Source organism: Sphaeramia orbicularis, chromosome 9, assembly GCF_902148855.1.
Source record: "Sphaeramia orbicularis chromosome 9, fSphaOr1.1, whole genome shotgun sequence".
In the NCBI taxonomy this organism is placed as follows: Eukaryota; Metazoa; Chordata; class Actinopteri; order Kurtiformes; family Apogonidae; genus Sphaeramia; species Sphaeramia orbicularis.
In genome coordinates this window covers 11,897,872-11,925,355 of record NC_043965.1, presented here as the reverse complement: position 1 = coordinate 11,925,355, position 27,484 = coordinate 11,897,872, and the positions used below count along the sequence as shown (strand labels likewise).

The following is a 27,484-nucleotide window of genomic DNA, read 5'->3' as shown; positions in this document are numbered from 1 at the left end:
AGCAAAGATATTGCTAACTGAATGTAAAAACAAGTGTTTCCATCCACTGTCATTGATCCAACTCCATGGGTTTACTGGTGAATCAATGTTATAGAAGATGACGGTGTTTCCACGGTAACTACAGAGCCTCTGAACGTCCAAATGGGTCATATCTGATGACCATGAAAAGATGACAAACTGTATTTTACACCAATTATTTACATGTATTGATAGAATTAGTGGATCAATAGGTATTAAACATTTTACATCAGTAGTTGGTTTTGGTCAAGAGTGGCAGTTTGGGTCTTTATGGGTTAAAGAAGCTTTAGCTTTGATATAGACCTATGTAGATATTAAACTTTTTTTTTTGCTGGAACAAGTTCTTTAACCCTAGTTGACATAGTGAGTAGCTTCTAATTTCTTGAACAACCATCATTTTGATAAGTTTAAGCATAATAATAATGGATTAGATTTCTATAGCGCTTTTCAAGGCACCCAAAGCACTTTACATTATTAATCCATTATTCACTCGCTCTCACATTCACACTCTGGTGGTGGTAAACTACATCTGTACATCAGAAGCATGGCTGTTAATTCAATGCCAAACGCCCCCTCTGACCACCACCAATTCATACATGTGGGTGACACTGGAGGCAAGGTGGGTGACGTGTCTTGCCCAAGGACACAACGGCACATGACTAGGACCCTTCGGTTACTGGATGACCCACTCTACCTCCTGAGCCACAGCCGCCCCATAAAGATGGTCTGTAGCATTGCCAGGATTCATCAGGTTCAGATAGTAAATTTTAATGTGCAAAATTTTAAAGACGTCAGACTGTTTCTGACCCTACATGCTGCTAAGGTGCTCTTATACTCCATGGTTTTCTCTCACATTGAATACTGTAGAACTTCCTGGTCACCTGCTGCTGGCACAACACTCAAACCCATAGAATCACTTTTTTAAAAAAGCCATAAAAATATTTGACAAAAAAACATTTCATTTCCACCACTGCATTGTTTTATATAAATATAAATTTCTTAATTTTAATAATTTTGTGAATTTTAAAAATGTTTGCCTGATATATAAAGTCTTGCATGGACTTGCCCCTCCTCCCTTGACAGATTTTATTAAATCCTGCTCTGTCAGTGGGATGGTCACCAGGGCCACAGCTGGAGGAGACTGGGAGGGGCCACGCAGGCGCACTACTGTTGGACAAACTACACTTTCAGTCACTGGAACTGAATATTGGAACAGTTTACCACTCAATATAAGAGACTCACAATCATATGCCTCCTTCAAATCACAACTTAAACATTGGATGAAGGAAAATCAACCCTGTGACCATCAGTAGATCGTCCACACTGTGTTGTTCTGTGTGTTTTTATGATGTTTTGCATTTTGGTCAGCTGTCTTTTTATGATGTGTTTTATGATGTTTTGCCTTTTTTGTCAACTGTCTTTCCTGTCACCTGCCAAGGGACTACAGATGGAAGTTAGCACTGCTGCTACAATCTGGCATATTTACAGCTGCAGTTGTTGTAGATGTTCATTAATATGCACTGTCCCTAATAAATAAATAAATAAATAGTGAAAGATTGGTTACTGACGACCACAGAGGCCAGACCTGAACCCCATTGAGAATCTTTGGGACGTTATGGAGAAGTTTTTCTGCAGTGGTCCAACTCTCCAGCATCAATATAAGATCATGATGAAAAAGTGATGCAACTCTGGATGGAAATAAATGTTTTCATATTTACTGTGACACTGCCACTGTGAAGTGTGTCCCACAATCAAAGCTAAAGGTGGCCCAATGAAATATATTGCTGTTTTTTGGCCAGACAGTGTATAATCTCAATATTTTATTATGGAAAACACAGTGGGTTCATCTGACTATGGATATTTACTGTATCAGCTGAATCAGTAGAGCTAATCTGAGAAACACAATTATGTGGGGTAGTACTACTTTCGCGGGCAACAGTATTCCCATAGATGAAACCAGAATTTGACCTAAAAAGTGTTGTTTTTCTTTGTATTGTGTATTCATTAATTTAAAGCACTAAGTGCTCTTTTATTTTTCCACATTAAGTTAGAGAGAGGGAAAAGAGAGGTTGAGTACAAAGTGATTCTGCCAAACTGGAACAATCAGAGGAGCTGCACTGCCAAGTAAACGACAGAAGGGTAGAAAGAAAAACCACTTGTCCTCACTTTCACCCTGGCTAATATCACTGGCACAGTTCTTGAGTGAATCTCTCGATATTTTCTTCTTCTATTTAATCTCATTCTCTCTTCCTTCTGTTGCACGCGTTCCTGCTTTTCTTCGCTCTCTCCTGTCTTTATCCTCTTCTTCATCACCCCCGTCTCATTCGCTTCCTATTGCAATTTCACATATTTCAGGGAAAACCGTTTACAAATGTCTCCAAAAGTACCAGAACTGGCATACAGTGTGATTTTTACAGGTCTACAGAGACATATAAGCTCACCTTGCACAGAAAGAAAGCACAAACACACAGCTTAGAGCCTTTTTGTAATTATACTGATATATCACATAAAATAGACTGCGCTTTTTTCATCAAAGCATGGTGGAAATGCAGTTAACCTTTTAACATACACATTTCCAAGGAGCCTTCACCTTAAATAAAAGGACATGAAGGGTTTTCAGAGAAGAAGTGTGAGGCTATATTCCATGTGTTAACTTACAACTGAGAATACCTTCGAGCTTTTGTGTTTTGTATGCGGATAAAAAGTCAATGATACACAAAGAGGATCATTAACAATACTTTGTGATGTCTAGGTAAATAATGAAGAAAATGCCACTGAAATCACTACATGCATTCGTTCTCACTGCAGGATCAGTTTCAGAGAATTAAACAAGTGAGATGAAACAATGTCTTAGCTTTGTGTGTTTTCAACTTTCATACACAAACACTAAGCAACTTCTGTGTCATCACTCTAAGAACAAGAAGTAGTGACTGTGTATTTAGTCAAACTGGCATTTTTTTAATTAATGGATATAACTCAACAAACACCTTCCACAACATTCTCAACACAGGCAACACTTTTGCAAATAAAATGCATTCAACAATGTATTCATCAGCTCACAAAGAACTAAAATGACACGATAAGCTATTTTCATCTGTGGCAAAGTACATATATGACGCGAGTGGTCAAATTATACATCTGGTGCTCCTAGTTCGCAATTTAACGATGGTGAATTAATATAGGTGATATAAAATATTAGGTCTGCTTTAACCCAGTGCTACTTTTATGCCAGTTCTCAAATTATTTTTTTATTTCTATTTAACCTAAGTGATTTATCACCATTTATTATCATCTTATCCACTGTATTTTCCACTTTTTCAGTGAAAATTAGGTATTTCCCTATATTTAATTTACTAATCATGTTCTTTAATCACCATTCAGATATTAAATTTGAGGGTTATTACAGAAAACTTAAGAAAAAGTGACGCTTCCAGTAAAATATATAATTAACTGAGTGAAAAAATATGCGTCTCCAACAATTTCTTTGAAAATATCCGCTTTCGACATTAAATGTGCTAAATCTTACACACTTTAATAAGATGAATCAGAACATAAATAACAAAAGTGGTGGTTAGTTCATGTTTTCAGTGTATATGATGGTGTGTTATTCCACCAATATGTTGGTTTATGTACATTTATACAATGGATTTGTAAATGTTCCACTAGAAAGAACCTGTAAAGTGAATGGATTAATGTGCAGCCAGTGTTTTGAGGTAGATCTGGGAGCTCTGAGACAAACAATCTTTTAAATAAAACCCATTCTCTCATTAATTTTCAGAATTTCACATTTTGGCCCAAGACTGTTATCTTAAAAACTACAACCAACTAGCATTTTTGACTGAATTTTTCTTTATTAGTGACTCATTTAGTAAAGTTCAACAGCTTTTATTCTGGAATCATTTTACTTATAGACCAGTGTTATCAAAATACACGGGTTTTATTGGTGAATCAATGTTGTAGAAGATGACTGTGTTTCCATGGTAACTATGGAGCCTCTGAACATCCAAATAGGTCATATCTGATGACCATGAAAACATGACAAACTGCATTTTACACCAATTATTTATATGTATTGATAGGATTAGTGGATCAACAGGTATTAAATATTTTATGTCAGAGTCTCCAGTGGCTGTTTGGGTCTTTATGGGTTAAGGTGTACTGCTCTGTTTAGTTTATGTGAATCATTCCTAACCAGCTGTGTCACCGCTGCGATCCGAGCTGCTGCTGATGATGGGAGTGTCAGGAGGCGGGAGCTGTCCGTGGTCCTCACCAGTGTTCGCAGTGACGGGCAGGAGGATTCCTGCTGCTGCAGTCTGATGGCCGGCACAAAACTCCAGTTAATTTTCCTGTCACCGTCCCCATCTGTTCGTGTGCCTATTTAATAGTGTGCTGTGAGTTGCTGAATCTTGACATGCCTCATTAATTAACATCACCGCCATTGAGTCTGCCGCCGTTCACTTGTTTAGCTTTCAGATTCCACAGTAGCTTGTGTGACTTGGTAATACCGGTATTATTTTTAATCTCCCGAGTCCTGCACGTTCAGCCCAATATGACCTGATGTGGGCCGGAACAGTAAAATAATAACAGTGAAAAAAGTAAAATTGCATTATGAAAGTATTTACATCTACAAAGTTTAATTATAAATGTGAATAACATGAACACCCTGAAATCTCTTAAGAAAAATAAGTGCAATTTTAACAATATTGTGCCCCAGTTTATCATTTACACATCTACATTACTACTTACAGTTCACAGTGGATCTACAAATACACAAAACATTTATTAACAGGCAAAATATTGGTAAAAATGCACCAACTTCTCTTAAGACATTTCAGGTTGTTCATAGTTGTTCAGATTATTCACATTTTTTGTGAAAGGATAGTTTCAAAATGTAAACATTTTCATGTAATTTGCTTTTTTTTTTTACACTAAAACAAAGAGGAGAATTTGTTGTCATTATTTATAGGTTACTGGTAGGTTGTTGGTATGCAATTATTATAATGTAAGTTGAAGGTTAACTGTTACCTGTGGTAACACCCCCCCCTCCATTAAATGGGACAACCCTTCGTGACCTGTTACATCATCAGCAGTCACTTTGTTTCTGAAAGAATTCACCATGCCGTCAGCTGCTGTAACCACGTCTGTTCCATGGGCTTTGGTCATCTTTTTGCGGCTATCAACTATAAACTGCAGAAATATGATCCATAACACATTGAAAGGACATTAAACGGTCGATCAAATGGTTAAGTTGTTCATGAGGAAAATGCGTATATTTGTGTGTTTCTTTCATCACACTGCTGCACTTTTTGGCTGTGTTCACCTCCATCTGGCCAATGATTCAAACAGAATTATGGGAAATTTCTCCTACCCCTCCATTCATAGTGTGGTCCTGGAAAATGTCCCTCTGCCTTAGCCCTTCCCCTCCATCTAATTTAGAATCGGGACAACACTACCCCTTAACGTGTACGCACAAAACCAAGGGGTGAGGTAAAGGGGGAGGACCAAGGGGTGAATTAGGATTCAGCCTTAGAGTACCAATCAGGTGAAACTGGATCATTTTCCACGGCACACCTGATGATTTCTCATGGCACACTTATGTGCCGCAGCACAGTGGTTTCGAAACACTGCTCTAAAGGGATTTCTGTTCCCTCTGATCATGTAACCATGTCAATCACAACGCCAAGACGACAACAAAAGCATGCAAAACACTGGCAAAAATTAAGGATTCAATGATCAAAACAGTAAAAAGAGATCTAAGTATGAAGCTTCATCACAAAGACTTCACATTTCTGTCTTATTATCTTCATTCCCGTTGCCTTCATATGTTTCCTCTACCGCCCCCTCTTTTATTCTCTTTCCATTTCTCAGCATTTCTCTCTCTTATACTCTCATAACACCATGTTGTCTGTACACTTGGCAGCTCTCTACTGCTTTTCTTGCACATACAAAGGCTTTTTAATCCTCAAACAGTGGCTATGTTTTAATGCACAAAATATTCTGCCTTTTCCTCTTACACTGAACGAGGCCGATATTTCGGTTTCCTGTTTCCATGGCTAATAAAAATGAATATCCCGCTAATGTTCCCGTTTGCACACTCCCTCTTTGATTCCCTCTGCTACCTTCTTCATAAGGTCAGCGTTGTGACATTTGTGTGTTAACTTGTTGATCTCCAAGTCTTTCATAATGTTTAAAGGAAGTGTATTTCTCCTCCTGAGCAGAATGGTGAGTTCTTCTGCTGGCCATGCAGTTTTACTCCTACTAGAGTAAAAAAAAAAAACAAGCACATCGAATTTCAAAAACTACAGTACACACTACAACTGACGTGTAATTTAAATGTACATGAAATAAAACCTGAATTATATCACCATACCTCACATTTGGGACTCGCATCAAACATAGAGCAGTGTCATATTCCGGCTGATTTTTGAATACTGGTGCATAAAGGTAGTGACAGTCAACATATATGGTTGTTTACAGTATTTGCATCATCTTTTGTCAAAGGTCACAATCTCATATCATGATGCATCTTCATTTGACATATGATATTCATACTTTTCACAGGTATCGTATAGATCAGATCATTAAAACAACAATAAAAAAAGCTTTATTATAACTTTCCTAAAATGTGTTTTAACCCATAAAGCCCCAATGCTAATTTTTGTAACATTTCTTAAGGGATTTATCACAATTTATTATATTAGACTCTGCATTTTACATTTTTCACTGTAAATCATGTCTTTTCCTATATTTGATTTCCTATACTTAATTTAGACATTCATGAAAACTCAGTAAGTTCAACGGTTGTTCTATTAAAACAGAAAAAAATGTAGAAAAAGTGACATTTTCAGCAAATATTCCAATAACTGATGTGTCCATCCACTGTCATTGATCCAACTGCATGGGTTTTACTGGTGAATCAGTGTTGTAGAAGATGATGTAACCATATCTATTCTGGGTCACTGGCAATTAGGGATGTAAGTTATCAATTAATTAATTAATTATTAGTTGGTTGGCCTTACCGATTGATTAACGATTAACTGATAAGCAGCAGTTTTCCTAAGAACCTGAGTTTCTCTTTCAATAGGGTCTAAAAGAATAAAAGCTAAATATTGTTTATATACTTCATGACTGATTTATTGTACCATTGGATACAGTACAGGTAATGACATTTATTTAGTAGAACTAAATTCTTCAGAGAAATTCAATAAAATAAATGGATCTGAAGAGGGGCAGTTTAGAAAAAATGGGCATTTCTGACTTTGCATCACTGACATGATGGAGCGAGATTTCAGCAGAGATGAAATGTGGCCCATTATAAGTAAATTAGGAAAAAAAAAAAGATTTACGAAATTCATAGAAAAATTGGAACTTTGACCAGCTGTTCCCAAAATGTAATGAGATCTATTCTGGGTCACTGGCAATCTATAAACCCAATTTGGTATGAATTCAACCAACAGTTTTCCTGATACAGTGTTAACAAGCTGAACCAAAAACAATCCCCCTTGCCTCCCTTTCAGTGGGCAGGGTAATAATGTTTAGTACAACTTTATAACTGTTGAACAATTTTAAGCCTTTATAGCTGTAGCTGACAATTTATTACTACTTCCCAGTGAAAGGAAAAGCCCTGTGTCGTATCAGTGTCATTGTTTTAAACTCAAAGGTCATTCAAAATGATGTAAGAGGGTCAAAACACAGTATTCAGAATCTCTCTGACAGGACATTTTAGAGACAATTTGACAGATTAGTGTTGCTAAATGACCCACATTTTTACTTTTAAATACATTTTTGCTTTAGTTTGACCATAAGGGATTATCCAAAACAAGGAGCTATTTTATATAGAAATAAATGTTGGAATGGCAATCAATTAAAGTTTGCTCTCTGATGGGACATTACTTTGTTTTGACCCAAGACAAGTGGTACCATCCAGATACAGGACCATAAGGAAAATGAAGACAACCAGTCGCTTAATATAGAAACATACCAAATACCAAACTATTTCTATCTCTGGTTCTCAGTCAGACATGGACTCCACAGTGTGATATTGTTTTTGTGGTGTTTGTACAGAAACAAACACTGGGCACTTGGTTCTGTATGATGGGAGAGTTTGGGTAGCACATTAATGTCTTGGCAAAACAAATCTTGGACTTGCTCAGGTTTGCACTACAGCGGCCACTTAGTTGGAAAAAATAATTATTAGAGACACCATTTTAACACACACAGAGAAAAAAACACTTGTAATAATGCTTTCCATATAATCATAATCATGAAAAACACCCTTGGGTTTTGGTTTGAAAAAAATGTAAATACTCTACTTTAATCAAAAGTACAGGAATTATTATACTTCTACTGCCAATTTCAGTGTCATTAAACCATATGAAAGAGTATTCTAGCATGTATGTGATTAAAGGATACATGTACATTGGCAGCCACCAGTGTTATATAACATGAAAAACATGCATGCTATAAATGACACGCTGCTTTACAACACTTGACACATACCGCTCATGCAGCCAGAGTACGTGCTCCAATCTATTAACACGGCCATTGAAATGAAGATCGACTGGTAACACAACCACCACACATGTGAGGGAGTAAAAAAAAACCTGTCAAGGTCAGGTTTATGTCTATAGGGCATTTACAACAACACAAAGTATCCAAAGTGCTGTACAAGGATATAGGTAAAAATACAAAATATAATACAAATATATAGATATAAAAGATAAGATGTACTAAAACTGATAAAACAGATACACACTAATAAGATAAACGGTGGCTTTATGTGTAAAAGTAACAGTGTGATCCTCGATTGATTTGATTTTGATTTAGTAATTTATTCCGAACATGCAATGAAATTTAACATATGCGAACAAGCAAAACATGCATAATAATACAAATATCAACAATCTTAACAATCTTAGACAGAAGAACAACACAATAGTTCCCACCCCAAAAAGGGGTGGGAAGAAGCACAACTTATTTAATCCAACCTCCTCTCCCTAAAATATTATTAATTATATATAAATATATATATATATATATATATATATATATATGTGTGTGTGTGTCTCTTCCTTACATTACTCTTTTATATTTATATATCTATTCACACACACACTCATTCATCTATATACACATATAGATGTGCATACATTTATACATATATCCACAACATACAAGTACACATACACGCATACATATACACATATAACCTTTAACCTATGCATTTCTTAGTTTTGCTGGCGAATAAATAAATAAATAATAAATAACCCAAAGAAAAAAAATATATACATAAACAACAGTAAACATATGGTGACAATTAATAACTCTCATCCCTATATCTTGTGAAAAACATGTTCTTATAAGACGTTACGTGCTGAATCGTTTCTGTTGACCCCAATATCTTAAAGTTTTGAAGTTGGTTTTATTAAATTAGAAGCCAGCTTTTGCAAGTTCATAATCAGAAATCTGCTTGTCTGAGTACCGAAGCAGAACTTCGAGACCTGAAAAGGGAAACTTTACCTCCCAGAACAATTACGAGTGAATAATCCTTTTACAAAGCAATTAACCCCCAGTTGCTCCACTGGAGCTGCACTGTAGTAAACAGTCAAAGACTGTGGTTGTACTGGGCAGCTCCCAGGTGACAACTTGTGTAATTGGATGAATGTAAAGGGCGGCCTTGCTGAAAATACTCCTTCAACCTTTGCGGGATATGAGAGGAATGAGAGTTGAAAAGGGTGAAAAACATTAATTTACTGCCTTGTTAACCAGTTAAATTATGTTTAATTTGTGCCAACGTGTAGTAAATAAAGTAGGAGTGTAATGAATTGAACTTTCAAAGTCCAGCCTTCAGAGGGAACCCACACTTCACATCCATGATTCTCTGCTTCCCTCATTTCAAAGTCAACATAAAAGCCCCATAAAACAGACGAAACACAAACGACAATAAAAACACAGACGCACATTGTCTCATTCACAAACACACACGGAGAAAAAAACACCGAGCCGGGGTGTGATGGATGAGCAGAGGAGCTGTGTGGGTGTGGCTGAAATGAAACTAATGACAGAAAGACAAGCGAATGAGAAAACAAGAAAACAAGTGGGAGATGAGAGCAACAGAGATGAGGCGATACAGAGAAATAAAGACAAAGAGAAGCAAAGATGAATAGGAACAGGCTGACACGGGCTGAGATAGATAGATGACACAAATGGATGCAGACGCTGTTGTTTGTTCCTTAAGTGCAGCTTGAAGCAAATTTTTGGAGCAGCTGAATTACTGGAGTCGTTGTGGTGTAACGGCCACACTGGTGGCATTTTAGATAGTTTATAATTTGGAGTCATTTAGGACTCATTAAAGTGTTCCTTGTAGCCCGTTGAAATTCATGTGTTACAGCTGGATTGAAAGAGTAAAATGATGACAGTTGCATTATTTACAAACATCAGAAATAGCATAGCTTTGTATAATAGTAGATTTAATGCTTGGAATTCCGGTAAAGTCTAAATTTATGGCTGAGTACTAAAACAGTGTTCCTTTCAAGCAGTGTTTATGTTAACAGCTTTAAGAGAGAACACTGGAAAATGACATTTATTTCACAAAACTGACTTAATTGGTTTAACCCATAAAGACCCAATGCTTTTGTGACTGTTCCCAATTGAAGTTTTTTCTAGATTTAACCTTTCTTAAGTGATTTATCACCATTTATTGTAATAATATTCTTTCTATTTTACGTTTTTTCAGTGAAAATCATGGATTTTTCTCTATTTAATTCACTGATTATGTAGATGTTCATCAAAGCTTGGAGTAACTTCAAATGTAACTAAATTCGAAACAGAGAAAACTGAAGAAATAGTGACTTTTTTAGCCAAATATATCATTAACTGAACATAAACCAAGTGTCTCCATCCACTGTCATTGATCCAACTCCATAGGTTTTACTGGTAAATCAATGTTGTAGAAGATGACGATGTTTCCACGTTCACTACGGAGCCTTTTTTTTGTTTTTGTTTTTTAATTCTAGCTTATGAAAGTAGATTTGTTTCTTTATTGTTCAACCCAAGAAAAGTTGCTTTAACCAAAAAATATTTTCAATCAAAAAATAACACTTCAATTAAAAAAAAAAAAAAAAACTTTTCAATCAAAGAAAAAAAGTGTTCAAATGCATTTTTTTTTAGGTCTCAAATATTTTTTTGCATTCAAACACTTTTTTTCTTTGATTGGAAAGGGTATTTTTTTTGGTTAAAGCATTTTTTTTATTGAATAATAAACAAAACAAATTTACCTTCATAGTAGCTTCACTGTTGATTGTGTAGACTGTAATTTCTTTTTACATGTCACATGTTGAATGACAATAAAAGATGTTGAAAGTTGAACTAAGCTAACAGTGACACAGGAGTGCTACTGAAACAGCTAAATCATAAGTAGAGTTGTTGTTATCCTGATAAAGATATGCAGTACGCCAAATAATTGTTTGAAATGATATAGGACTACAGGTGACGATCTCCACTTAATCAACTGGAGACATTACTTTTTTTTTTTTTTTTTTTTTTTTTAATCAGCAGTTTAAGTAAAAATGAAATTAACTGTTGCCAAAATGCAGTAGCCCATGTGTAGTTGTTTGGTTATTAGCCAATAGCTTGCAGCTTTAGTAGACTGGAACTGGGTTTAAATGCAAGGAAAATACATAAAGCAGATCCTGAAGGCATACTAAAGCTGTCATGCTTGATTGTACGTGGTCGCTCATTAAATAAAATGAGTAAGCAGATAACAGAGACAGACCATAACCAACGGTGCTATATTTTGGGCTTAACTAAATACCAAGAGTAAGTTACAAGCTCAACTGAAACAGTGTAAACATGAGCAGTCATGCAGTAAATACACATGTTGAATGTTTCAAAAAAATGTTTAGATCATTATAAAGCTCAAACTGGAAACATGTCTCAATTTTTTTTTTTAATGGTTAAAACAGAAATAAATTAACTTCAGGTACACTGATATTAGCTACTAAGCATTAGCTTACGGTACATAAATGAACCACTGTACAAAGGTATTTATTCACTTATTTATTTACTTATTTATTGTATGACAGACCTTCCATACAGACCTGAAGTGAGTATCGGTTATATGACAGACCAAGCTGTTCTTCGTGGTGGTTGTAACAACATAAGTGTGTCATGTCCACTTTCATATTAAGACAACAGGAAACGCTCTGATTGGATGTTGGTGTGATAGTAGTTGGGCTTTAGGGCTGGGGTTTGTCTCAAAAGTTTACCAACCAGCCGGGAGCAAATGATGATGAAATTAATCTATCTCTACACACAAACACACACATACGTAGCCACACCTACACACACATACAGTCTGTGATTCAGGCTTTAATTACCTCTCATAGGAACATCAGATGGCAAACGGCTTTTAAACAGCCAGCTGGGAGAGCGAAGGAGAAACTGAAGAGGGGAGGAGTGAGAGAGAGAGAAAGAGGGAGAGAGAGAGAGAAAGAAAGAAACACAGACAGCAAGAAAGAGGCAGAAAAAAAGAAAGACAGCAAGAAAGAAAGAGACAAAGAGAGACAGAAAGACACACAAGCTGAGAGAAAAACAGAAAAACAGACAGAAAAACAGACAGAAAGAAAGAAAGAAAGAAAGAAAGAAAGAAAGAAAGAAAGAAAGAAAGAGACAGCAAGAAAGACAGAGAGAAAGTGAGAAAGCGAGACAGAAAGGAGGAGAAAAAGACAGACAGAAAAAGACAAAAAGAAAGAAAGAAAGAAAGAGACAAAGACAGCAAGAAAGACAGACAATAAGAAAGACAGAGACAAAAAAGAAAGACAGAAATACAGAACGAAAGAACGAGACAGCAAAAAAGAAAAAGAAATAGACACCAAGACAGACGGACTTGAATGGTGGAAGTAGGACAGCAGACATAGCAGTACACGTTACTGGGCATCATGGCAGAAGTTGATGTTCTATGTGGAAAAGAAGGAGGTAAAAAATGTTTGTAATTTTTTGACTTAAACCAGCTGATTTCAAAGGAGAGCCACGCAGAGTGAATGATAAGGGAAATTGTACAAAGAAAAAGATCAGAGCATTGAGCCACAGGCGGTGTCTGCTTTCATGCTGAGCACCACTTACAGGCTAATCCCTCTCTGGTCTATCTATATGTATGTCAGATTTACACTTATTAAGAAGATGGAAGGGCACGAAGGAAGACCCGCTTTAAAGTGGAAGGCCTCATTTCAAACCCACCTGCCAAGCTCAAATCTGGGTCTGAATCCTTATCAGCTGTTACTACAGCTGATTGTGACCTCTGAGGATTTCCTTTTCATTCCTTATGGAGATCAGCAAGGTGTGACAATATAGTAATTAGAGCCATTTTACCATCTTTTAACAGCAGAGGAAAACCAGATGGTGGAAGCACCTCAGCATGGAATGGATGTTTTTAACGGCTCTTATGTAGACTGTCAGTACTGATCCACTAGACCCCTATAATGTAGGGCAGGGGTGTCAAACACATTTTAGTTCAGGGGCCACATTCAACCCAATATGATCTAAAGTGGACCAGACCCATAAATAACATATGTCTATCTAGGGATGGGAATCGATAAGAATTTAATTATTCCGATTCCATTATCGATTTTGCTTATCGATCTGATTCTTTATCGATTCTCTTATCGATTCTCATTGGGTGAGGGAATGAAAGAGTACAAACGGGTATGTTTGCATTAACTGTCTTTTATATTTCCATCTCTACACAGAAAATATAACATTTACAGTATGTACAAATAATAAGAACAGATGACGCCAGGCCAGGTTTTTGGGGGGCGGGGGGGGGGCACGTACAGTGAAAGTTAAATTAAAGACGGTTTACTAATTCCTTTACTGCCGCATTTCTACTACATGGAACCAGTTCGACTCAGCCCGTCTCCCGTTGTTGTTGTGCACCTCATTTCCTTTCCCTTACCTTCGGAAACTTGTACTTGAGGGGGTATGACATTTGTTGCCCGTACCGGAACCGGAACTGGGCCCGGATGACGTCCTGGCGCTAGATTCACAAGCACCCCTAAGTAGCGTATGAAATGAATCACAAGCTGTGGACAAATGTTTGAACATATTGGAGGGATTCCACCCGTTTGAAGAAATGGAAGCTTTCCAAGTGTTACAAGTGGCCCTGGTGTCATCTGTTTGGACCTGGTGTCGTCTTTTTGGACCGCTTCTGCCTCAACACCATGTTCGCTACGTTCTGACCAAAACAATGCAGCGTACACGTGACGTCAGTGCGCATGCGCAACAAAGGCGGAATCGATAAGCAGAATCGTTAAGCAGGCAGGCAAACGATTCCAACGAATCGAGCTACTGTTCTCGATTCCCATCCCTATGTCTACCCTTGATATCTACAGCAATTTTGTGTTTTATGCATAGTTTGAATTTAGTCTGATATGTGAGGATTTTTGAGTTACTTATGGAATCTGACACAGGAATTTAGGGTAGGTGAAGGATGGAGTAAGGGGGCGGGAGACTATCAATTAAACTTCATCCCGTTCCTTTTCAAATGGTTTACTTTCTTTTTTATTTAATTCTTTTGTTGTTGATTTTATTGCAAATATTCGAAATAAAATAATAAACAAATAAACAAAGTAAATATAAAAAATACAAGAAAAACACATGCAAGGGGAAAGGAACATGTATTTTAGAACATTAGACCAACATAAGTGCTGATCCAGACCCCTGTCCACATCCACATGATCCCTTTGAACATCATTCCTTACATTAGTACCATTACTTCATGGTACCTAACAAAGCAGGTCCACTCACTGTTCATGCAGAGGTGGACCTTACAGACCCTGTAGACCACATTGGACCTGAGATTGTTGACTCACTGTCCTCACTGGAACTGTTACTGTCATTGTCTTGTAATGTGTGTGGAAATTACCAAAAATAGTCACTTGCCCGGTAAAAGGTTAAAAGTAGTGATAATGGCAAGACTGTCTATGTTGAGACCGAGGCGAGACCGAGACCATAACAACAAGTCAGTTTTCATACCCATAATTTAATATTCACCCCAATTAATAATCAATAGTTAGGCCTTCAGACTAACCTAGACTGGGAAGTGTTTATGGAAGGGTCAAAACACGGGATTCAAATCTCTCTGACAGGATATTTTAGAGACAATTTGACAGATTATTGTTGCTAAATGACCCACATTTTTACTTTTAAATTCATTTTTGCTTTAGTTGGTCCATAAGGGATTATCCGAAACAAGGAGCTACTTTATACTGAAATAAATGTTGGAATGGCAATCAATTAAAGTACGTTCGGAGCAGTCTGGAACACTCTTGTCTACTTAACCTCTTCCTATGGAATTTTTACTATCATTCCATATGTTTTTTTAATTATTTAAATTTATTTGTAATGATGGATAATTGGATATTTTTTAACATGAACATGAAAAAAAAAAAAAATCTGCTGGTCTCGAGGACTCACTCTGAAATTACGAGTCCTTCTCCTCCCACTGTGGTCTGAGATCGAGTCAAGACCGAGTCCTGGAAGGGTCGAGTCCAAGATGAGACCGAGAAAGCAGAAAATAGTCTCTAGACAGGACTCGAGTACTGCAACACTAGTTAAAAGGCATATTTCAGTATTTTCAATGTGAATTTGATCTTGTGAACAATAAATAATAAAGTCATTATTCTTATAAATGGTTTAAATTGCCTCTGGGCAACTGCATCTTCATTTCTTACGATATAGAGGAATGCTTAAAGTGCCAAATGATAGAATACAAACCGAAAGGCGAGGCAGGGCGATAGAGAGACGTAGACAAAGAGAGAACCAGAGAGAGACAGATGTAGCGCTCCTATTACAGATAGAGAGGAAATGCTAGAAGGATGGAGAGGAGAAAGATAGAACAGTGGAGTGATAGAGAGGTGGAGGTGGGAGTCCTTATCGGAAAAAAGCAGGCACCTTTATCTGCCTGCCCTCCAGACACACACACACACAAGGACACACAAGAAGACCACTCGCTGTCCACATACACACCAACACACCCACACCCACAGATACACTGAAACAGAGATGAGACACACACACACACAACCAACTCCAGCAAACACACCTCCTGTTAACAGACATAATATCTGCACACACTTACCCAAACATGTTGGTGACATCCAACACGTCTACAATAATACACACAGACATATGCACACGCCTACAGGTGAATGACAGGCGCCATTTACACACCGGCTGCCGTGCCCGCCTATCCTCCGGCTGCCATGGTGATGAATACTATTAGCATCCAATAAAATGTCAGGGGGGCATGCCAATGTAAGCCATCACGCGCATGTGCGCACACACACACACACACACACACACACACACACACACACACACACACACACACACAGACCCACATATCGTCAGAAATGTCAGAGGCCTGTGCCCAGTAATGTATCTGATGGAGAGAGAAGGCAAATGTCAGCTGTTCTTCAAAATGGCAGCAGCAGCAGATGTGTGGGCAAAAAGGACGGGACTATGGACTGAAACACACACATACACACACACACACGTTCAGATACCATATACAACATGTAGAGGGCTGAAAATTATAAAAGTAGCTTATTAATACTATACTATATTTCCTCTGAATCATACCTCAAGTACAGACAGTAACTAGACTTTATTTGAAGTGAGCTGTTAAAAATTCAGTCTGAGATGTGTGCATGCATTAGGGCCACATAAGAAAATAAAAACGCTTGTAACTATGAGAATAAAGTCTAAATATTTTAAGAATAAAGTCATAATATAATGAGAATAAAGTCGTAGTTTTAAAAAAACTCATCATGTAACAAAAATAATGCTGTACATTTATGAGATTAAAGTTGTAATATTTCGACAATAAAGCCATAATATTACGAGAATACAAACAGGTGGGGAAAATATCATAATTTACAAGAATATAGCCATACCCACTCGTCACATAATGTAGAACTTGGAACATTTTGTAAGGTTATATTTTCATTTGGGGTTTGTTCGGTCCAACAGAAGTGAAAGTTGCTGCTTGCAACCGGAAACTCTGTCGAATTTATTTTCAAAATATTACACCTTTAATCTCATAAAAGTGCGATGTGATTTTCATTTAATGAGTTTTTTTGAAAACTGCCTCTTCATTCTCATTATATTATGGCTTTATTCTTGAAATATTAGGACTTTAATCTCATGAAATTATGACATTTTTATTAAATGAGTTTCTTTTTAAACTGTGACTTTATTGTCATTATGACTTTATTCTCAAAATATTATGGCTTTATTCTCGTAGTGACAAGCATTTTTATTTTCTTATGTGGCCCTAATGCCCCACAATTCCAGATGGATTTCTCATTGAGAAAGACGGATGGCTGGCCAGGCTAATGTAGAAGCACCTCAAAGTATAAATGCAAAAACAAAACAAACCCAGAACCAGCAGCCTCTGAAAATATGAACATTGGTGTAGTAGATTCCTGTAGTTCTTCTAGGTTCAACTGGACTAGTTGTGAACTTAAAAGAACTACCAAGAAGAATGATGACCTTACACAGACATATGAATAATATAGTTTTATATGCAGACTACTGACTCATTTACCGATATTCTGAACAACGCGGGAGTCCATACCCGTCATGGCGTATCCGAGAATCAAGAATTAATCCTTTCCAAACCTCCATGTGTTACTGTAGGTAATTTAACAAAAGCACAATATAAATAGAGATTACACAAATATTCCACTCACGTGTTTTGTATCAGTTCTTATTAATGAAAATGCATCAACACTGACTGTATCTGAGGGATGTAAAGCTCGTCTTTAATCTCTCCTCCGATGTCGTCCCAGACAGCGCTCAGACTGACAGGAGTGTAAATGCAGGTCCTTCATCCATATCAATGAGGTCACCTTTGATGCACCAGGGATACAAATAAAGGTCTAGCAAAAATGACAAGGACGACAAGTTGAATTTGTTAAGCTCTACATGCTAATGTTGCTCTGATGGAATGGCATGTCACGAAACACTTGAAATATACTTGGAAGCACACACTGATCTAATAATGAAAAGCACAAATGACACACACACACAATTAGCCTGTGAGCTGAATGACACAATTCTACTGTTAATCTCTCAAATATGACACCAAATGATTATGGATACATGATTAATTACTTATTTTCAGTCATGAGAAAACCGTATTAAATATGTATTTACAATAAGTTTACTTTGAATTTAGCAACACTTACAAGCAGAGGGGATATAAGTGCATAAATTGTTTACTTAAACTCAAAATACCAGATCAAAATTAATTCAAGATGTAGAAACAGATTTAAAACCACAGAAAAATGCACTTTAAGTATTACAAGTAGTCATTAGTCAAAATGCTTCCTTTCAAAGCTTTCTTTTTTTTTTTTTTTTTTTTTTTAAATTGGAGATGACAATATTCTCTCAAAAACAATAAATTTGAGAGTATTTTAATGTTGCAGTTTCAATAGTATAATACTGAACAGATTACTACAATAGTGCCTTCCGTCTGAAATGCAACGGAGCACATGTTTATCTATATTACAGCAGAAGAGTTAAAAAAAAAAAAAAAATCAAAACAGTTAAAAGACCCAATTTCTTACATAAAGTTTGTGTTGGAGCACGTTTTGTACCGGAAGCTAACTCCATTTTTAAGCTAATGCTAACTTGGCTGCTCTGTCACACTAGGTACTTATAAAAAGCAGGTGTGTGGACTTTTGCAGCAAAAATGACATTAAGCCTCAAAGTAGAAGTTAATCCACACAGAAGACACATCTCATCTTGGCACTGAAACATGCAAAATCTTATATATTGGCCCTTTAACCCCTGAGACATTCTTCCAGGTAAACGTTCTGCTGTGAATTGTCGTCTGTTTCAGTGTCTTAAAAGCTGCTGTGAGTATGTGTTTTTGTTCCTTTTCTTCAGTGGTTTTGTTTTAATGTGTGTTTTAGAGTCAAAACAGGGTGGAATAACAGAAAAAGACAAAGAGAGGAATTGAAGACAAAGAGAGGAATTGAAGTTTGACAGGTTTTTTACTAAATAAGGCACTCAGAATGGACATCAATAAGAGATTTAAGATGTTGAACATGAACTGTGAACTGGAACACACTGAACAACAACAAGTATTTGAATTTTCCTAAATCAGTCCAGCTGCTTTTTGGCACCTGGTTGAACTCCAAAAAGCAAACACAGTAAAAAAAAAAAAAAAAAAAAAAAAAAAATATATATATATATATATATATATATATACATATTTTTTAAGGAAAATCCCCACAACACTGCAAACAACCGTAAAAACAAACAAAAAAAAAAACCCACAAGGAAAACAGTGTAAAATAAAGCCCAAAACATCTATTCTCAGTGTTTTCCCCCCCATTACACAGGCGGCGGGGGGCTGCAATGAGCATGCTCAGATGTCTATGGAAAGAACAAAGTCTGTTCTATCAGCATGTTTTGAAATTTTTCCTGTTGAGCAAATGGCTGAGCTTTTATAAATATTTAAAATAAATCATACAGTCAGAACGCTCACCAGAGACACGTCAGGGACTAAAGGGTTACGTAAAGTCCTGCCCTGTGGTTTATTGGAATATTGCTGTACAGTACACGTACCAGTTGTTTCAACATCTCCATTTGTCATGTTCTGACCCAAACATTACATTTTGTGTCCGTTTGCCGCTTCACTGAATGCACATAATGAGGAACCTTTGACTGACTGATACACACAGGGGAATGACACAGGAAGGCTTTAAAGCAGGGGTGTCAAACTCATTTTAGTTCAGCGGCCACATTCGGCCCAGTTAGATCTCAACTGGGCCAGACCAGTGAAATGCTAGCATAATAGCCTTAAATAATGACAACCCCAAACTTTTCTTTTTGTTTTAGTGCAAAAAACACATTCATTTATGAAAATATTCACATTTACAAATTCTCTGAACAAAAAAGACATGAATAACATGAAATAACTGAAATTTCAAAAGAAAAATAAGTGCAATTTTAACAATATTCTGCCTCAACTTCTCATATATACATGTGTTACGGATCAGATCTACAAAGCCACAAAACATTTAGTAACAGGCAGAATATTGTTAAAATTGCACTTAATTTTCTTTAGACATTTCAGGTTGTTCATATTTGGTCACTTTATTCACATTTCACCATCAGATACTTTGTAAATGTAAACATTTTCTTAATTTAATATTATTTTTTACACTACAATAAAGAAAAAAAATTGAAGTCATCATTATTTATAGATACAATATAATATTTTTTCACATTAAACCAAATAGAATATTTGGAGTCTCTTTTTTTTCGCTATTATACCATTATTTTACTTGTAAATTCCTCCCATGGGAGGATCTGGAACCTTTAGCGGGCCGGTTTTGGGCCCCGGGCCACATGTTTGACACCTGTGCTTTAAAGCATTTTAGAAATTGTCCTTAAATTTGACAACTGTGCCAATTCATTGTACACAACTCAGACCAAAAAACCTACTGGCATGCAGGGAGTGCATACTAAGTTTTTTTTTACTGCATATTGTTCATCATTTGTTCTCTGGCATTCCATCCAGATTTCTTCATTATAATAATGACTATAAATTACTGGATTCACTGTGACATCAAATCGCTTAAAGTGGGTGAATTACTCTTGTTGACAGAGCTATAAGCAGAGCAGTTGTTCAGCATGCATGTGACAAAAATTGGAAGTCCGACAATAGTTTCATCTGTGATCAGTCATCGTCACTTAAAAAAAAAAAAAAAAGCGCATTTACGCACAATTTGAAAATAAATGACGTTGTTGATGGAGCTGGAATGAAGAGGAGCTTCATTATAAACAAACTCCTCATGAGTCCCCCAAAAAACTCCACAGCCATCTGTCAACAGAGGGGGGAAAACTTTTTTTTTTCTCTCATTCATCAGCCCGGACGAACGGATGGATCGAGGGATGAAAAGTTGTGTGATCCCTGGCCAAGCCTTTTTCCATCCACCCTCCAAACCCCCTGTGCTGAAATCTCAGCAGCAGCCACTGGCAACGCTAGACCAAGGTCACCGGGACAAAGTCAGGGCTAGAGGAGAGGCAGAGAGTGTGTGTTGTGTGTCCACAGTTGTACGACAGCGTGGGGCGTATGGGGGTTTAAGATAAGGATTGAAAGTGCGTGTTCACATCGGTCTTTGTGTGGGAGTGTGTGTAAAGCACGAGGAGACATGTCGTAACTTCGACAACTCCTGTAGCTCTGCATGTCTGCGTAAATGTGTGTTTGTGTGGAATAAAGATGGATGCTGACTGTGCCACAACTCAGCAGGCCAGACAACATGACCATAAATAATCGCCTCAAAACCACTGCACTAATGAGGCGCACACACACACACACACACACTTAGCGACTTACTCTCAAGAAAAACAACACAAACATACACACACTCTCATGGTACAACACTGTCTTACACACTGAGCTACTTAAAAGTATTTTATTCTATGACCCACTGGGATGGACAGATTGATGACAGAAAAAGTCGACGAATCGCTATAAAAAAAAAAAAAAAAAAAACACACACAAATGCAAACTCGCACTCACAGCTAAGCTAGCAGAAGGTGGCGCTCAGAAGAGTTCACGCAGTATCTATGTCTGCAGCAGCGGATGACCGAGTGTGCACTGGCTGTAGCGAGTGATCCATCAGGAACCCCGCAGCCATACAGAGGTCAAACCCATCAACCCCCGAGACCGTTGCCAGGACGATACACACTTCGGCCAAGAACCAATCACAACCAGTCTCTCATGCCTCACAGCACACCATAGGTCAGCCCATTCCAGGACAGGGTGCAGCCTGGACTTATCTTTATCGAAAAAAGAAAAGTTTAACAAAGCTTATAAATGACAGAAAGGTCACGTTCCTCACAGCTTATCCAGAAAGGCTGAAAGTTTTTTATTTTATTTTACTTTTTTCACATGCTGAGAAGCTCTATCCCAACTTGATAGACTAGTTATTTTTTTTCTATTCATTAGTTTATTCATCATTTAAAATTACAAATAACATTTAACAAAAAAAAAAAGAATAAATACCTACATAAATAACATCTGGTTAAAAAAACATTTGCACTTTGAAGAAAGTGTTACATTACCACTGAATGAGTCTGTAGAGGTTGTTGGGGACAATTAAATATTGTTTATTTATAGCCCCAGCATTAGCCTTTTATTTCTGGCGATGGCATTTATGCTTCAGAAATGATAAAAATGATTTCCATTTGGGGTCATCTTGCTGAAGAAAAGTATCAACCTTTTTTTGTTTGGAGTTTGTTTCCTGAATGAAAGAATCCAATAAGGTCCGCACAACCTGTGAGCCTGCGAAAAATATTTATTCACCACAAGTTGTGACGTTTGGGGCCACAGGCCTTCATCAGACACGGACAGATCATGACACACACCTGTTTATATAGAGCACTGATTGTGATATCACGTGACAGGCGAAAGTACAATAACTAACAAGAAAAGCACTCGGAGAGCACAGACCTCCGCCAAGACAGATCTGCCCCCCCCCCGTTAATAAGAATAATGACTTATTTATTGTCCACAAGATCATATTAACATTGAAAATACTGAAATATGCCTTTTAACTAGTACTGTAGTACCGATTTTCTGATTTCTCGGTCTCATCTTGGACTTGACCCTTTAAGGACTCGGTCTTGACTCGGTCTCGGACCACAGTGAGAGGAGAAGGACTTGTAGTCTTAAAGCGAGTCCTCAAGACCAACAGATTTTTTTTGAAGTTCATGTTAACAAAAAATCCAATTATCCATCATTAGAAATAAATTTAAGTAACAAACAAGAAAAGCACTCAGAGATCGCAGACCTCCGCCAAGACAGACCCCCCCCCCCCCCCCCCCCCCCCCAATCACCACCAAAATGTTATCATTTCTTCCTTGTGCCAGTATCAACATTTCCTAAAAATTTCATGAAAATCCGTCCATAACTTTTTTAGTTATCTTGCTAACAAACACGTACGCAAACACACAAAGCAAAGTGATCACAATACCTACTGGAGGAGGTAATAAGTTGATTTAAATTATATGCATTTCAAGAAACTTGACCATTGTAGTTATATGAACTTGTATGAATTTAAAGTAACTTGATCATTCTTCTTGTACAAATTTGCTTTAATTTGAAGTAACTTGATCACCGTATTTGTGAATTTGCATGAGTTCAAAGTAATTTGATTGTTGTATTTGTGCGTATTTGCATGAACTCAGGGTAACTTGATCACTGTATTTGTATTAATTTAAGGAATTTGATTACTGGACCTGTTTAAATTATTATGCATCTAAAGACACTTCAATTTAAGTTACTGATAACATGAGTTATTGTGCTTCACCTGTCACCTGATATTGTAATCTGTGCTCTATATAAACAGCTGTGTGTCATGATCTGTCCCATGTCTGATGAAGGGCTGTGCTCCCAAATGTCACTACTTGTGGTGAATAAATAGTTTTTGGGAGCTCACAGATTGTGCGGACCTTATCTGATTCTTTCATCCGCTGTTCTTTTGGGATCCTGCATACCTTTCAGTAATTGGAAGTGCGTGTCATCACCTCTTTTCATGGAGTTTGTTTCCTACAATGACCCCAACCCAACAAAAAGTCCATTTCAGTTCAGGGAACCAGGATCTTGCAAGTTTACAGGGTAGCTAAAAAATATGGCAATATAATGTCATTATCCACGTTATTGCTTTTTTTTTTTTTTTTTTTTTTTTTTTTTACTATTTAGGTTTTTTTTTATTCCAACTTTCAATTCAGATATTGAAAAATGGACAAAAATTATCATCATCATTATCATTAAGGATAATATCAAATCATCATGAAGAAAACACGATAACTAACAGTAGTTCCATTTGGGGATGTTTTCTACTAAGATGTCATTCCAGTTTGTTTAGATTGTGAGACCCTGCTGTGGAGTAAAGTTCATCAGGTCTCAGCGGTCTCTAAAAGGACTAGGGTCCCAAATAGTTGCCTGCCGTGTGTTTGGATTTGACTTTTTTTCCGTCACCTTCTCTAAAGTTTCACCTCTTTTTTCCCAGTCAGAATAAATTCAACTACATTTCTACAGTAATATCTCTATATTTCAACAAACTTGCCGAGTGGGAAATGAGGCAAGAAAGTAACGACAGATTGAAATGCGATGGAGTGTACATTGTGATATAAGTAAGGTATGGTGTTTAACAGTAAGCCACCAGGACATGAGTGATATTCAACATAAACAGTTTGGTGTTTTCCTGTTTTGCTCTGACTCCTCATCACCTTTCATCCCCTGTATCTGCTGTTTTTCCAAAAAAGGCAGCTTCAAACCAGCCCTACTTTGTGTATTCAACTTGTGCAAGTCTTTGTTGTTGCATAATCCCTGTTACCTCTGTCTCCTTTCACTCCCTCTCCTCTCTCTCTCGCTCTCCTTTCTCTTTTCTCCTCATTGCCTTTGGGTAAACATTTGTCAGTGTAACGGGAATGTCTCAGGTAAAGATATGCAGATTAACTCTAACTCGTTTGCATAACGAGCACTTATTTGCCAGTCTAATTACGGTGGCATGCCGAGGCCGTCTCAGAGGTGCCCTCGAGGTTCATTAGTGGGGTTCGTTAAGAGGTTTGTTAACGGGCAGCTAATCGCTTCCTCCCTCTTTAACAAATAGTGGAGCCTCAAAGTCCTGAAAAGACTCTCACAAAGCACACAGTCATGTTAGTGGACACACACAGAGATTTGGTGAGCAAACACACTGCACACCAAGTCCTTTCCAACACACACACACAAGCACTAAACACACTAAACACTCAAAGGACAAAAGAACCAGTCGATGTATAGACGACATTTCCTTTACCCATTTCAAAGAAACACATGCGTCACATATAAAACCCTGCAAGACACGTGACTTAAAGAACCTTGTCCTTATACCAGTGTTTTTCAACCTTGGGGTCACCTGGTATTCAAATGGGGTCGCCTGAAATTTATAGTAATTGATAAAAAAAAAAAAAAACTTACTAATAAAAAATATATGGTGAATTAACAGAGACAATCACAATCCATAACAGATATGACAAACTGTGAAGCTGAAACTGAAGCACTGTGGTTCTGTTTATCTGTCAAATGTTCATTGTAGTCAGTTTCAGATGCTGTAGCTCTTTCATAATTCATAGTTTGAGTTCTTGTTTGTTCAGTATTAATTGTCAGCCTTATAAATTCAAGCTGGACTGACTGTACATATCCTGACCAAGGAAAATAAAATTCTCACTTTGTGCAGTAATCTACACCTGGCTTTTCTGCCTCCATCCATAATAATTCTATAATAATAAAAATACAAAAAAAAAAAAAAATTTCTTGACCTAGAATGAGCCAAATTTGATCATCTCGTGTCACTGCTAGGACACAGTGTGGATGCTCGACTGCTAGCAGACAGACAAATGCTGTTAAAGTATAACTAGTTGTGCTCAAATCAACTGTTTTGTAGTGAATAAACTCATTTGTGCGATTTCATCAGAACACAGTGTTTAGACAGGCTTTTAGTTGGAGGGAGGGGGGGGGGTATCACCATTTGCTTTTATGTTTTTATGTCTGCGTCTGTGGATGTAAATGTGTGTTTTTGTTGCCCATTTCCTCATTACCTTCAAATGCACCCATGGAAACGCCCCCAGTTACCTCAAGGACTCCTCACCACCCCTCACACTTCCTTCCGCAACCTCCGGCCCCACAGCTAAAAGCCCCCCTCACCCCTCACCCCCCACCCCCCATATCTGGAACTCCCTCCCTGACCACCTCAGAGCTCCACAGTCACTGGACTCTTTCAAAAAAGGGACTTAAGACATTCCTGTTTAGACAGGCTTTTTATGGCCCATCATGATACTTTGTTTTATTTGCTTAGTCTTTCATTCTTGATATAGTATTTTAATAGTCCAATTAGGTTCATACCATCTACTAGAACTTATACAGATTTCCTTCTCTTTTTTTGTCAGACAGATGGAAGAAGAGTTAATTCTTTTACCTTGACATGTTTCGGCTACAACCTGAGGAAGGCTACAGGTTATAAAAAGAATTAACTCTTTTTCCATCTGTCTGACAAAAACAGAAAAGAAAATCTGATGTAGTATTTTTATTTTTAAATTGGACCGTCTTCTCTCTGTAGCACTTTGAGATTCCGCCGGATGAAAAGTGTTTATTATTATTATTAGCTATTATTATTATTATTACTACTATGTATTTTTCTTATGATTTTATTATAAAACACTTTGTGAAATCTTTTTGCATAAAGTGCTATATAAATAAACTTTACTATTATTATTATGGTGGCACAGGGGTATGTTACACATGACAGTAAGATAAAGTAAATGTTGTAACTTAAAATCACTTGTTTGCCAGTGGCTTTAAAAAAAAAAAAAAAAAAAAAAAAAAAAAAAGATGATGATATTTTCCAAAGCAGTTTCTTTGGTCATTTATGCCTGAAAATATTTACAACCTTGACAGGACTTATTATCTTTACTCATTTGGAAAAGGTGTTTCGATTCCCTACCAAGGACGTATAAGAGGCTTTTTCATAAAACACTTCAAAATGTGCACAGAAGTTTGTCAATGGAAATACAGATATTAAGACATTAATGTTTCAGGCAAGACATCAACACTGATGTTAACCTCTGAGATAATGCACCGCAAAGGAGAGAACATATGACAGAAGATTAAATGAAGAAGAAAAATAAGAGACTTTTTTAACCTGTTTTTGTGTTGCTATCGTATTTTAATGTCAGTAGTTTGATTCATTTAATTAGAAGATGGGCAATAATCAGTTTGCGTGGTATATTTGATGTATTTTAGCTTCTATTGATGTTTTTTTATTCTATTAGTAGTAGTAGTATCGCCTATTGTCTCATAACAGCTGCATTCATTTCTTTGTGTTATATGAAGTCATAACATTTGAAAGTTCAGCTCTTCTTGTGCAGTGATCAGGCTTGTAATCACTTCTGCCAATGTGCTCACAGATACTTCCCACCTGAGAACACATGCATCACGGTCTGCTGCCCAATTCTGAGTCATCTGACAGTTTAAGCGAGAAAGATCAAAAGATTAGACTGTTGAAAAAAAATTAAACAATTAAAAATACAACTGCAGCCACAATCTATTTGGAAGTGGTCTGATTTTTTTTTTAAACCATCATTACCCCCTGTTTAATTCTTGCCACTGCTGCTTCATTGCCTCTCGCCTCTCTCTTCTTCCTGCCCCCACCCCCACCCCCCGATCGGCCTCGGGGATGGATGCCCAAAACCTTACAGCGTCGCCTTTTGATAGGCAGAGCGCAGCTGAGTTCAGCATGTTAAACACTATGTAGATGGAGTCCTGGAGCCATTGGGAGCTTTGTAAATAGTGAAAATCTCCACTGTAATGCTGGCCTGCAGGCGAAGAGCAATGTAGAGTGAAATG

General features: G+C 37.1%; 1 protein-coding gene and 1 long non-coding RNA gene across 2 annotated transcripts in view; both read right to left on the bottom strand.

Moving 5' to 3' along the window:
* The window catches only part of LOC115425603 (transmembrane protein 132C-like), a 519,800-nt gene that overhangs the window by 474,996 nt on the left and 17,320 nt on the right, over positions 1-27,484 (bottom strand). The window lies entirely within an intron of this gene.
* LOC115426078 (uncharacterized) lies at positions 4,408-26,351 on the bottom strand. The gene is made up of 3 exons (XR_003936308.1): positions 26,267-26,351; positions 20,937-20,948; positions 4,408-4,417 (listed from the first exon to the last, which is right to left on the bottom strand). It is a non-coding gene; the product is annotated as an uncharacterized LOC115426078 (long non-coding RNA).